Genomic DNA, 14,467 nt, shown 5'->3' with positions numbered 1-14,467 from the left:
ACTTGTTCCATTGTTCCATGGAATATCGAATGAAACGTAGGAACTACAGTACAATGGAATTTATATGATAAACAAATATTTTTAGTAGGAAAATAAAACTCGCCACTTTTAACGATATTTTTATCAGGTTTAGATGGAATATCGTAACGACGAAGGAACGACAAATTTACCAAAAAAGTCACGGAGTTCTTCGAGACTCCCTTTTGACAAGCCAGATATGCCATTTTAATACGTAAGGTTCTACAAATTGCTCTAACCACCTATGTCCATAGACCGATCGATTTGACGTTATACAGTCACTTTTGTATCTTCGTAACATCATGCCGAGTGTTCCAAACAGATACTGACCATCAAAATTGAAGCCTGTAGGAGACTCTTGATCAACTATAAATTTCTTAGCTGTAGATCTGTAGATAATTCTCTTAGATGATCGCAAACGGTTCAGTGGAGCACATGAAACGGAAATTATTATCGAATACACCCTTTAAAGTAGGTAGCAGCACCCAGTCAAAGAAACATCCTGTAGATAATAGAAGTAGTTTGCGTCTGTTGTTATCAGACAGTCGCGTGAATACATGTATGCGATTAGCGAGTGCAAAAATTACACGCAGACGACTCACGTATCGAAGAAGCAGCGCGCGCCATTATCGTCTTAATGATGCGGTTTTATCCGTTATTTATCGTTTCTATACCTAATACAAGGAGGCTCGTGATATTAATAGCCGCCGAGGCAAGAACACGCCGGGGACGATCGTCGCGACTTCGTTTTCACGGATATCACAGGCTAATTGAAATTACACGGCACGTGCTTATTAAATCGGCGTTCAGGCGATTTCACCGAAGCACGCGTTTAATTAGATTTTCTTTCGGTTCGTTCTCCTGGCTTTAATCTCTCTGAACATTCTCCGATCTTTTCCTCGATTCTTGAAATATTACCGGGACTTTGAAACGTCGTTAAGTTGTTTCGCGATTAGATCATCGTAAAGTTCTTGCAACATGGTTATATATCATAAATAAGACGGAATATATTGTTTATTCGACGTGTACAAGGACTGCGATAGACAATTATAGACAAACAGATGACCGTGTTTAACGGTTTATTATCGTTGAGTCATCGCGATCGTCGCGTTCAATGCGACAGAAGCAGATCCAATCGAAAAGAATCCGAAGAAAAGATGACGTTGGAAATCGAACCTTAACCACCGCCCACGTGCAGCCGTACGTACGTACCATCGACTTCGGTGTTTCGTGCGTGGATAACGTTTTCTACGGTTACCAAGCGTGTGACAGTATATTTCGTGACTGTCTACTGCCGCTTCACTGTTTCTATTCCCTCGTGTCAGAAAACCTGACAGGTCAACGCGGACTCGCAGTATCATTCTCGTCAATGAGTTTCGACGTTTTCATGTCGAGTGCTCAATTTCTTGGACCCGTTTTACGATCAGCCGATAACAGCCATTCGTTTATGTTTATGACCGACTATTACGCGCTTAGCAATATGAATTTCCATCCGAATGTAACTCGTCGACACGTTGCATTCGTTTGCAACACGACTTATCGCGAGTTACGACCGATAGACCGTTTTGAAAGAATGTCTTAAATATAGAAACGAAAGTTTGTATTTCCGCGGAATCAGTGGATTCGATTGATTAATCCTCGTGGAGTGCAATTCTTCGAGCGAAAACATCGGAGCAACACGGCTATTCAAACAGATGTCCCGCGATGATACTACGCAGACTCGAGTTTCCCTTCTCTCTGTTCTACTTCAATCATCTTTTTTGTTTTCTGTCCTCTTTTTTCTCTCCTGTCTCGATTAACATGATGCATCACAAGCGGTAAGAAATGGTCTTATACATACATTCGGTTTATTTATTTGTGTTGCACTTCGTGGAACGATTGCGACACGTCTCTGAGAATCATCGACTACGATTACGAATCTACGATGATAAATGCCTTACAAGTTCATACAGAGATTTCGTACAATAAAAATTCCTCTATACAATGTATCGTACTCTCTGATAAAGTTGAACTAGCTTCGCACTTAATCATTTAATGTCTTTACAGCTTTCAAACGATATAAATAGATAATATTTCAAGCTATTCGAAGATAATTACCCTGATATTTGCCGAAAAGATTCTCTTTGAATGAGACAAAGACTTTAAATCGACGGTGATTAAAAGATTCAGACTGATCAAGTTCCTTTCTTAATCGTTACTCGAATTGGTAACGCCGGATAATTTTCAGGAGATTATTAAATACGATATAAAAATCGCACGAATAGTCTAAACCAAGAGATATGGTCGTTGTAATGATAATTTGCCACAGATCACCTCGGCGGTCTAACGCATTTTCGAATTAACTCGATTATCATTACCACGGCACCGCGAGATATTTATCTTTCCCCCGATAAGCCCAAGCCGAAGTGAAACTACAACGGAGCCGATCGATTTAGCCATTTATCAATTAATCTTATCGACGTGCTCGGTGTGCCCATAACGAATTCCCGTTTTAATCACGTACAGCAAGCTATACTTTCGTAACGGCGGGCCTCTGTCGAACGTCTGCTTCGTTAATAGCGAGTTAATTGCATCAGGTGCAGGGGAATCCCTTTTTCCGTCACTTCGAACTGGACCAAAAAAAGGAAAAGAAAAATATACATCGCGATCGTCCTTCTTTATCCTTTTGAAAAATAGAAAATAAAGACCAGAAGAGACAAGAGGGAACTCTTTAAACAAAAGGCAATGTTGCTCTGTTGTGTTTGCTCGATCGCCCACGTAGACGAGAATTTTACGATCAGGCTTAAATCAATCGCAGCCCGGCGATATTTTTCGCCAAAATATGCGTTTCTTATTTTCATGAATCATAAATCGGTGCTTCACAACCGGATGGGCTACACGTGCACGAGAAAACGCTCGATTGAGATACGGCGGTGTATAAACGAACATCTATTAACTGGGAAACGGTTGCAGTTGCCTTATCAATTCCTACGTTTGATTTTTTCGTGTGATAAAATAATTATAAATATATAACGATATAATTATATATAATGACAAAATAGAATAATTAAATATAAATAATATTTGAAAGATTCAGTACAAAGATAGTACTACTACAAGTGTCAATAACTTTGACTTGAGAAAACCGTGGGTATGTTTGAACTCTGATAAAGAAATCTTGTACACTTGAAAACGCTACTACGATTATACATAAAAGTTTAGAAACTCACAAGGGAATCGTTTGGAAATACTCACAGATACTCGTTTTTATAAAAACTACGTTTATATCACCTTTTTATCGAACAACGAGTTCAATTTTGATGGTACGGTAGTCACGTGTCAGGCGATCATTTCTGTCAAAGACAGTCCCACGCTATTTACCCGGATAAACATTATTCTCGCTTGATCATTAGGATCAACCGCTGAGTTCTTGTAAAACACACTGGATTATAATACGTGACGGGTCATTTTATTTTGATGAAGAGACTATGACGTAGACCGTGACAACGAGGGGTAGACACGCGGATAAGATAGTTCGTATATCGCATTACTACCCACCGGACTTAGGCACAACCACCGGAGGATGGTTTAAGGGGTAAATCGTCGCGTAAACGGCCCGGTATATGGACTGGCGGGATTTCGTTTAGGAATTGGCGCGAGCGAGCGAGTGAGAGTCCGTAGATAAGGTAATCCGGACCTCGAAAACTCTCTCAGATTCCGAAACCAGCCCGGCGCCACAGAAACTGTGTACCTGCAGGGTGCAGGGGATTGGGTCTCGGTCAGTTTAATGCGAACTTGCCCAATACCAAGTGGTTTCTCGTTGGTAACGGGCCTATCGCAATTCTGGAAAACAATAAACAGACTTTGCCAACTTAAAGAATCGTACGGTCGATCGAGCATTATTAATGGCTTGGCCAGGATCGATTATTTCCAATTTGTTTCGTCGAGAATTGGCAGCGGTTGAAGAGAGTAATGGTGAAAATAGGGGTTGCTCGAAAAGTATAGAACATTGAGAAGCTTGAAGAAGGCGTTGCCATTATTAAGAACCTCGTTCGATCGTTTTCCCATATTTTTCTACGTGTTTCTCCCCTCGAGCTTAGAATTATTTGAATAAGAATTTGAAAAAATTATATTTGAAATTGAAAAATAAAAAGGAGAGTGTAAAATAAGATCACGGTTGGATCACGGGTAGACTGATTGATCGACACTCCCACCAGAAGTCAGATATCGAAGAGCCCAACAACTTTTCCCATTATCGTCAATATGCAGGCTGAAGCTTTGGTTTCACGTTCGAGGGCGTTACGGCATCGATTCTATGGTAAAAGGAAACCGGTTAAATCGCGTCGACGACCTTTATTGCCGTCTTAAAGCAGTTAAGTTAATCGGCATCAGCATAAGAAAACGGAAGGGGCTGCGAACTTGACGCGGCAGGAATCGAATCGCCTTTCCTTGTATTTAGAGTTCCAGACAAAAACATTAACATAAATCACGGGGGAACGGGGGATGCAGGGGGACAAGCAGAAGGAGAGACATCGAAGATACCAGAAAGGAAAGATCTAGGCAGGATCGAATGTTTATTCCGATTCCCTTCGAGCGTTCCCTTACGGCACACTTTACAGCTCCATCGAGCCTCGTCCTGCTTCCTTACCTCCCGCAATTAGTGCCTCGAAAACTTACGAACCATTTGTTCCCCGGATACAAAGAGAAAGTTTGAATTAAACTGCCAGGTTCTCGAGGATATTCAACGAATAAAACGAAAGGCTGATCGCGATAGTCTAAGATCTAGATGTTTGACTCCGAGTATGAATACGTACGTGCTATGAGCCATTAACTGGGCGAAAAATTGACGAGAAAGCGATCGGGAGTCGTTCTGTCAGGGAGCGAAAAAACGCGTGTACATACGTGAGAATGCGCAAAAGGAGAGGGGGAAAGGTGCCACTTAACTCCACCCCTGACGTTCGTTCCCGGCGAACGCACCTTGCGTTGCGCCACCGACAACCCTCGACCTCAACTCTTTCACTTTTAGCGGGAATTCGATGAATTGCCAGTCGCTACGGGCAATAAATAATGCATTTTGTGTTTGCCCCCGGTAAAAGGGTCCACTCCTAACCGTCCCCACCTACTCGTGCTACCAACCCTAAATTTTCCAACGACTTCGGTCGAAGGCGATCGAGGGACACGATTTAGTGAAACGACCGAGAATTGATACAGTTACTAAAAGCTGCGTCGAGAATCGAGTGTTGCTTGACCGTCACTTAGGGGAAACCGAAATCTCAAAATTCTCGACACTCTCTTCTCGGTATTCTTTATCGAGCTTTCCGACAATGCTTCTCTCCGGTTGTAGAAAACAACGAAATATTGTAACGAAGAATAAAGGAAGAGTTGGAAACGAATTTCTTGATAATAACAGATCCCCGCAGCCTTAAAGAGCAATACAAGAAAATAAACGAGGCGGAAGAGAATATCGGTATAATAGTAGCATAACATTACAAAGTATGCATTGTCTGCAATTTAGCAGGCAGGACAACGCTGCCAATTAGGTGCAACTCTTAAGCAGACAGCAGATTGTAAGATGATTCGAACGGTTTCCTCTGAATTCAATCGGGCACAAAAGGAATGAATAATTCTTATTGTCCTCTTTTGGTCTTTTCTCAAAACCGTCAGGAAAGCTGGGCCGATGGAAAAATAGCTATAAATATCTCGTCCTTCCGTGGTTCCATTCGATATTTATCGAGGCTCGATCGGGCGTAAGAAATTTCCTCGAGAAGGATTACTCGATGCTTTTTATCGTAAATCTGGAAGAAAGGGAAGGACAAACTAAGGAAGAAGGGAGAGAAACCAGCGACTTATCGCGGCAATAATTAATGCACGGCACCGAACTTCCGAGACTTCTTTTACTCAACTAAAACACAAATTGCTTGTTTAATATATTATTAATTGGTAATTTCCGACTGCTTTATAACGCGCCGCTTTACAACCGAGCCGCAATTTTACTCCTGTTTCCGGGCAAAACATTTTCGTCTCGGATTTTCATTTCTTATACTTCTGCGTGTAAACAAATCATTTTTATACAATACGGATTTGTCTCTATATTGTAATACTCTGCATATGTGTATTTGATATGAATCATTAATGAAACATTTTTTCCTAATTTTATCATTTTTATTTCACATCCTCCTCATTCAAATTTGCACCGTACAAATAACTAGACTGCAGATCTTTATACAGCTTCGCTCTTTTGTAAATATAACTGAAGAAATGGAACCCAAATAGAGATTCGTTTCATCTACAAAATATTGTAACGAATACTCTACATAATTGCATATTATGTGCATTTCTAACTACTTTCGTATACCTGTGAATTTTCTATAACACAATGAAGATGTTAAATAAATCGCACGCATTTACAGCTAAACGAAAACCAAGTCTGTCATCAATCACGTTGAATCAATGGTGTATCGACCGATCGATAAGGAGCTTTTTTCGCATTTTCTCATCCCGTCCCGCCCCCTCCCGCCAATGAATGAAGGACGCCAAAGAAAGGAAGGAAACTTTCTTATTAACACGATCAATCAAATCGCCACGAATTTAAAGCATTTTTCACGATTTTCCGGATTTCTGGGCAGACCAGAGCGCGGAGAGGAAGAAAAATTCCACCAACCAGTAGTTAGGGGTAACTTTCGCCAATCGATGCGGGATTAAGAAGTGGCGAACCGCTCTTCCACCGACTAATTACGAAAGTGCGATCGCTCATTGGAAATAATCGAGCCGGACCAACCTCGATTTCATCTTGTGAAAACCAGGGGAATACATTTCATACGACGTGGTCCATTGAATCAACAGCCAAAACGATATTGTTCGCATGGCCGAATTCTTGGATACTTCTTAATCTTACGTAAACCAAGAAGAAACTATTCTCTAGAGGGAGGATTTTAATTGTTTAGGAAATATCAGAGGGATACCACAACGAACGTTGGCGAGAAGGGAAAGAACTTGGAACTTGGAGCTCTCGTAAAACTCTGTAAAACGAGAATGAAACGTTTACTCCCATTGTTTATTGTCTTCCTGTGGCGCAAACCCTGGCAATTTTTTCCGGAACGTATATACATCTGCCACTTCTCGAACATCGTAATCGCGTTCATTAACTTTCAGAGTTTTTAATAGGAAACAGTCTGGGGAGAAAATGTTAGAATCGCAAAGTCACCTCGAGCGGTCTCGATACAACGGGCTGACTTTATCTTTTACGAGGGTCGCGCCAAGGAGGACGTAACGCCGTGAAAATTGCCCAATAAACTTAATTTAAGTATCCAAGCCGATGCTTCTATAACGACATACTAATCATATTCCAACCCTCGAGCGTACCACGCAGGAGCCTCATTTATGGTCGGATGTATAAAAAAGAAGAAGTTATTTTCTCTCCTCTGTTGCTATCAAAGTATCGTGAAATCTACACTTTCGTTATTAATCCCCAGGCTTTCTTTGAGACGATTAAATTCGTGTGCAAGCAATTGTCCCGATACGCGATACATCTTGAAGAGATACGGCTGAATAATTCACGAAAGGGTTGTGATGTATGATCGAATAATTCATTCGTGTGTAATGTCACGGTGCTACCGGTTGTTATATCGCATTATGGCACAGAGACAGACGTAGCTTCATTTAAATATCATAAACTAAATGAAAGCGTGGCAATGTCTGGCACGACTTCTGAAACGTCCATTCTCTGTGACTCGACTTAATATTTAACACCTGTGACGCCAGCCACGCTGTGTCCCGTAGACCACGTAACCGTCTTATTTTCCGTCACGGCATACGCGTGCGTGTGTGTGTTTTATATACTAATCGGGAAACCGAGGAATTGATTACTCTCATTACTTTTTCAACAAACGTTGGCAAGCTACAAAGAATCTTGACAGACTGCAATTACGGAACGATCAAGCAAACGATCAGACGTTAAATAATTCATCGACTATCCGAGATCAGCGGAATCGTGATACTTTAAACGATCGATATAAAAATGTTTAACTATAAAACGAGTCAATAAAAACTCGATTTAGATCGTTTCCCAATATTTTAACTTTCACCGACAACTTTCTTCGGGCGGAACTATTTTCCGATTGATAAAACGAGGAAATTCGATGTTTATATACCAAATACGTGGATAACAATGTTTCTATACTTTCACCGGCGTTAAGATAAAATACAAGGTAAGGAGAAATTCCTCGTGCCGATTCGAACGGGTCAAACAACTCTCCGTTTAAAATCCCGATCGCGAGACCGTTCACTCTCGTCCCGCGCTCCAAACAGATTATCCAACGAAATAGTTGGCGAATGAATGCTAGTCGCGCTTCGGTATCACTACGCTGTATCGTGTCGCTATAGAATTCTATACGCGAATACAGGAGGCAGGTTCGATCATCGATTTCCCTCAACCTCTTTCTCGATTGCGAGTTAATTGGCCCGTAATCAGGTAAATAACAGAACAACCGAGATAAGCTGAATATGGTTAGACAAGAACGTTCTCTGCCTCTTAGGATTCTGCTTACATAACGTCATCGTAAGTGATAGGCTACTGGTCGGCGTTTTAGCGAATCTCCACGTAATTTAAGCATCTGATAAGAATCGTCGTATAATTTACAGAAAAATTGCGGAAAACAGGAATGAAACTAGTCGCTGAAACAGTCTATACTACGAATCTCCTAGCGTTATCGTATTCAACTTTCGCTTTAATTATCGTTCGACAATATCCCAATGGACAAGATATCTCGAGCGCTCGTAACGGGCGAGATAATGGAAAGCGCAAGTGACTCCATCGTGCATTATCGATACGAACGAATAATACGATCGTTATAATCTTTCGCCCAGGCGACGGAGGATATTTTCGCGCGATCACGCAAAGAAGCGACCAAAGAAAATGGGAATCCAATTGCATCGCTATTATCTGAAAAGAAGCAAGTATGTAACGAGCTTGTGGCGCGAGGATGTAAGCTCCGTTACCATCTTGCGGCGGTCGCGCGGAAATGGTATTTCATAAGGAGTAAAAAATAATCACGCTCGAGTATCCTCTCTGGTGACACTGACTCTCTGGTACGTACCTATACATAGCTGTGTCTATACGTTCCTTCCTACCCATCTACTTGTCGTGCCTAAATTCTTTTTTCCCCCGACTACCGCCGGTGCTCGAATGAATGAACCCGATGCCAATGATTTCTAGCCCTGTTCCTGTCCAGGCAGACCAATCATTGCTTGTGCACGACACGCGAAGAACACTCTTTTCCTGACACGGTCCGGTAGCGTTTAACTTTGCCGCATCGTTTTAACCGTATAGAGAAGCGGCTGATGAGGGGATTCTCAGTATCAATTCACCGTGTGCAGAGGCACAATCATTGAGGGCAAAGTCATCGGGGAAAAATAATTACAATCGGTCGCCTAGTAAGCGCGCGCGTACTCCACCAATACCCATGTCGTCATTCCACTCTCTATCTCTCTCTCTTTCTCTCTCTTCATCTCCCCCCCCCCTCTTGCTGCCTAGCACCCTGGGCTGATTCGAAACCCCTAAGTCAGCCGTATCCCGGAACCACTTCACATATTCGCGGTTCGACGATCCTGTACAAAATCCTAGCCGTCGTTATACTTGGTGCTCTTTATTATTACTTTTTTATAACGATGTGACATACCGCGTCAAAGGTTCGAACCTGTATGCTCCGTGAACGGCTCGATCAACGAACAACAATACTAACGACATACTACTCTCTATTCTCTCTCTCTCTCTCTCTTCCTATCGCTGTACGCGCCCTTTTCGAACCATGTACATTCGATTCAGATCGAACCGTCACGCTCGCGACATTCGAATAATCGGATACCTCTGCATCGTATAGATACGAGATACCTTCTTGTGTAATTCGTTACGTGTAATATAATGACTGTACTAATGACTCCGTCAGCCAGACAAGCCTCTGCTATTGTGATAATCGTATTTGCGCGCGTCGCTCGAAAAGTCAGTGGTTCTCCAGCCGGACACCATTCTCGAGAGAAAAGAAAAATGATAACGTATAGGTATTATCGTTGCTCTGAACGATTTTTTATCCCAACAGTGCAACTGACTGGGCTCTCTCGATTAAATTGCGCTGCGCTATCGTGGTAGCAGCCATTTAGAGAGATAGGAGAACGTTTCCATTACCGTAGCACGCATTTCAATGACGCAAAGAAGAAAAGACGGAGAGAAGTTGGAGAACCAAAGCAGCGGCCTAAGGTGGTCGGAGGAAGAAGGCTGCCCAATGTTCTCGCCGACTCGTAGCCGCTAAGGAGACTGATCTATAAATAGCCAGTTGAACACAGACGGATCGACCAACACTAAAAAACAGGCACGATCGGCCAAGGAATGTTCATCCCTTAAGCTAGCTGGAAATCGATTAATTTCGCAAGAACAGTCGCACCCAACAACCTCTACACGAATGCTGCTTCGATCAGATTATCACGGTTTATACACTCATCGAAAGAACCTGGGAGGATACGTGTCACGTTCAACTTTATCGCGCGATAAACCGTACAAGCGTCTTTTCTATGCAGAAACGCGATCCCCCGGTTCGGTACATGAACTTTCGCATCCTACTAATTGCACTAAGGGAGCATAAATGCAAGCCTCAACGGAATCAGTTTACTCCCGATGCATCGTAATGTCTCTGTTCCTCGCATTCAGCCTCGTTAAGATCATTAACCCTAATGGTATTCCCAACGCGTCCCGCGTAAACTTTAGGGCGACTCATACGCGAACTTCCGGGAAGATTTTCTTCGTCGGTCTCCCCATCGCCGAGCAATCTCAGTCGTTTTCCTCTTTCTTATGTCTCGTTGCGCGATATTCGTCGATGGCTACTATTCTGTCGTCGACCTGTGGCGAGAATAAACTCTTTCGATCGGCTCGTATCGGCCGACCATAAAACGTGCACGCCGATGACCAAGCTCTTACAGCTCGCGTATCTACATAACAGCTCTGTGGTCCGTTCTATTCTAGATTCATAACTATTAATACTGATGTCCGCGAGAGACTCGAGCCAGCAGCAACTTCTTGGCCAACGTTGACCATTTCTACCTCTCATCAATGGTACATTCAAACACGGGCAAACATGAATTTATCAACGAGAACGAACCACTAGCCGTGTACTGCCTATGTAACGCACCGCTCTCTCCTAACACCGTACACGCCTAAATTTATTCATAGTTCTGCGTCCAGATGCATCGAGGTATTTACAGTGTTTGCCCGCGAATTAAAGCCTGGCTTATCTCAACTAATTAGTTTCCTCGTACGGCATGGTATAATGAGACACGCGTAACGACGACGCAGGGACGATCGCGCGAGTATTGTATCTCTGTTTTCCAGTTACTCGCCGTTTCACCGTACGAAACAGAATCATGGGCGTGGAGCGTGAGCAAGAAAAATGTAATATAACGAGCATGCAGCAGATAGTGGATGAAAGGAAAAGACGTGGAACGCGGAGAGGGAACTAGAAAGAAACGAGCACGAGCCGCAGAGTTGTTTCGTTCCTCCCGTATACACGCAAGACGGTTGGTTGAGTTATTTAGAGCACGATTATGTACTCGATGATTCATATTTCAATTTTCTCCTTGCTAACTAACCGGCGATTGAAGACAAGTATGCCTCGATTACTCTAATCATGTGATTCTCCGTGAGTATGCGTTATCTTATCTCGACTTGTATACAGAGAACAAGTCGCACGATAATATTGCATTTCGTGTTGTTCAACGTTTCATTTCTGTGAGGAGATTCTCTTCGAGTACGCGAGAATGGAAAATGTACCGTACAAGGTGTGTTCGACTGTTAGTAATCAGATATATGTACGTATGTACGTATATTAGGTGTTTCGAATGCTTCGAAGAATTTATAGAATACGATGAGTTACGCGATAGTTTAACGATACGGCGATTATTGTATGAATAATGACAGGAAAATAGAGGTGACTATGAGAGACATAAATCTGCAGGGAGTGAAATCTTGAAAAAGAAAGCAGGCGGACCCGAAAAAGAAAGTTCAAAGGAACGAGCGTTGAACTTAGGCGCACGGTGCTGGCAAATTTTTCATTATCTTGCGCCATAATCTATTTACAGAAAAGATTTAAAGCTGGGACGTGCGGTGCTCCCAGTCTGGGGTTACTGAATTCATTATTCCTTTAAAAATATTAACTTTACTAACTCTACCATTTCTTTTCTTCTTTTTTCCCCCTTTTTCTTCTATAAAGATAGAGGAAGAGAAAAAGAAACAGAAACCCATACGGAAGAATGATAAAACTTCATGACTTTTTTTCAACGTATACTTCCGCTTCTTCCCCGCTTTCCGTGAAATATGCAACCAATTAAACAATATTATTTCGCACTTTTCTATATAAGATTACTAACGTCCGAGTTTCGGGTTTGCGCAATTATAGACAACGATATTTCAGCGATATATCTTTGGAAATGTCTTGCTCTAAGAGCAATAATTAACCGAATTAAATAATTGCCGTTGCACTATACTTCCAAGTCATATTTCAAGCACGATACATGTTTGGAGATATACGTCGCTACCGCTGTCGCAATTAAATTTACGCGAATCTAAGAATAACCATCGTTTGAAATAGAATCTTGTTGTCATTGGTTCACTAGCCGATATTCTAATCTCGCGAGATTAAATCGGCCAGCGAGATCTCCAGCCAGCGACGAGTATCGAAACGAAATTGCACATCGAATCTTTGAAAACGAAACGTGTCGTGCGTTAAACAAGTTTCTCGGCGCGTATGTACGCTATTAAATCGCGTTGCTTATGAGTTATTCGTACGGAATATTCCCGAACCGAATCGCGACGATGAAAAATTTAGATTTTCTCAAAATTTATATCGCACGTATACCTGCACTTCTTCCGCCGCGGAGTGGTGGTAAAATTAGTATTTTGCCGTGACTCGGTCGCGATATTAAGTGGCCCGATCGCGTAAAATAAATGAACCGATGAGAGCCAGCTACATACATACCGATGCTTAGTACACTTGGCTAACTATACTTGAAACTTCCGTGACCGCGAGGCGAAATATACCAAAGTCGCTAGGAATGGAGCAAAGAGCAAATGCGTCTGGTAGAGGGACGAACAGTAAATCTGTCTCATCGTTTGGCACGGTCGTGTTCACCACCTCGAATGAATTATTTACTTATCAATTATTAAGCGAAGTTGTCGTGTACCGCTTAAAGATTTATACTGGTCGAGAAATTGTCTTTGCATATTCGCGCTGCCATTTCATAACAGATTCGCGATATTTATGACGTTAAACCGATTTCAAGGTTGTAATTAAGCCAAATATAAATAATGCTATAACCTATATTTCTATTATTTATAACCCATCGATCTCCCGGTTATTATATTTTTCATCAATTCTCTATTAAGGAAAAAAATAGAACTCTTAAATTATATATCAAATGCACAATACCGTCGTTCAAGAATATACCATTCACTTCGTTAATTATTTTCCACGGCAACGCACCGACCTCGACGCTCCGAGAAAATCGAATAGAAACAGCGGCGGTGTATAGTAGTATCGGAACGAGCTCGAATTCTTTGTCAGACTTCCCAGAATAGGAGCAAAATGGAGCAAAGTCTTTTGGTTCAACAGAGAGTCGCGTATACGTGGTACACAGGCGAGCGGTAAATCCATCGCGTCGTTCGGTATGTAAATCGCTTATCGCTTCGAGTGGACCACTCGGTATAATTAGGTAGGTAGGTAGCTAGGTAAGTAAGTATAGGTAGATAGGAATGGCATCATGCGCGCCGACATGTATCTACACATCTAATGGCGAGGAGGACGAGAGCAACCTCGCGGAATTAGGCTCTTCCGTTGTTTCTATTACAAAATAGATGGCACGATATTGCGGGGCATCAACGGCGCAGCTAATCTCTACTTTTTTTTCTGCCGCGTGATACCGTTACGATACGATATCTCGATGATGCTAGTCGAATTATTTTAAACAGCTGTAGATCGAACGATGCCGAGACACGAAATCGTTATCATTTCCGAAGAACAATAAACGTTTTATCGATAAACGTAATTCGATATTAAATAAAAAAGAATATGCAGATCGTATATACTATAAATTCATCCATATTCAAAATTTTATTTCGACGTTCGAAACGAATCGAAATGTGATTATGTTTATGCGTGAAACTTTTAGAACGATTGAAATCTGCGGATTGGTTAATGTTCTAGCAGCTAAGAGGACAAGATATGAATGCACCTGGTTGAATCGAGTTTCCGTGTACGAAGCTGGGAGCAATCGACGTTGACGAGCATCACACGAAACGTTCGTGAACGATACGTGACAGGGGTCGGGAAATTGATGTCTATAACGCGGTCGCAGCTCCGCTTCAGAATCCGTAATCGATCGCGGTGGCGAAAATACAACGAAATTAACGCGATTCAGTTTCACGGAAAGT

General features: G+C 42.1%; 1 protein-coding gene across 17 annotated transcripts in view; it reads right to left on the bottom strand.

Annotated features, from left to right (window-relative positions):
- Positions 1-14,467, bottom strand: part of LOC122574326 (forkhead box protein P1-like) — a 247,811-nt gene that overhangs the window by 192,277 nt on the left and 41,067 nt on the right. The window lies entirely within an intron of this gene.

Source organism: Bombus pyrosoma, linkage group LG13 (assembly GCF_014825855.1).
Source record: "Bombus pyrosoma isolate SC7728 linkage group LG13, ASM1482585v1, whole genome shotgun sequence".
In the NCBI taxonomy this organism is placed as follows: domain Eukaryota; kingdom Metazoa; phylum Arthropoda; class Insecta; order Hymenoptera; family Apidae; genus Bombus; species Bombus pyrosoma.
The sequence above is the reverse complement of the archived record's forward strand: the minus strand, read 5'-3'. Positions and strand labels throughout refer to the sequence as shown.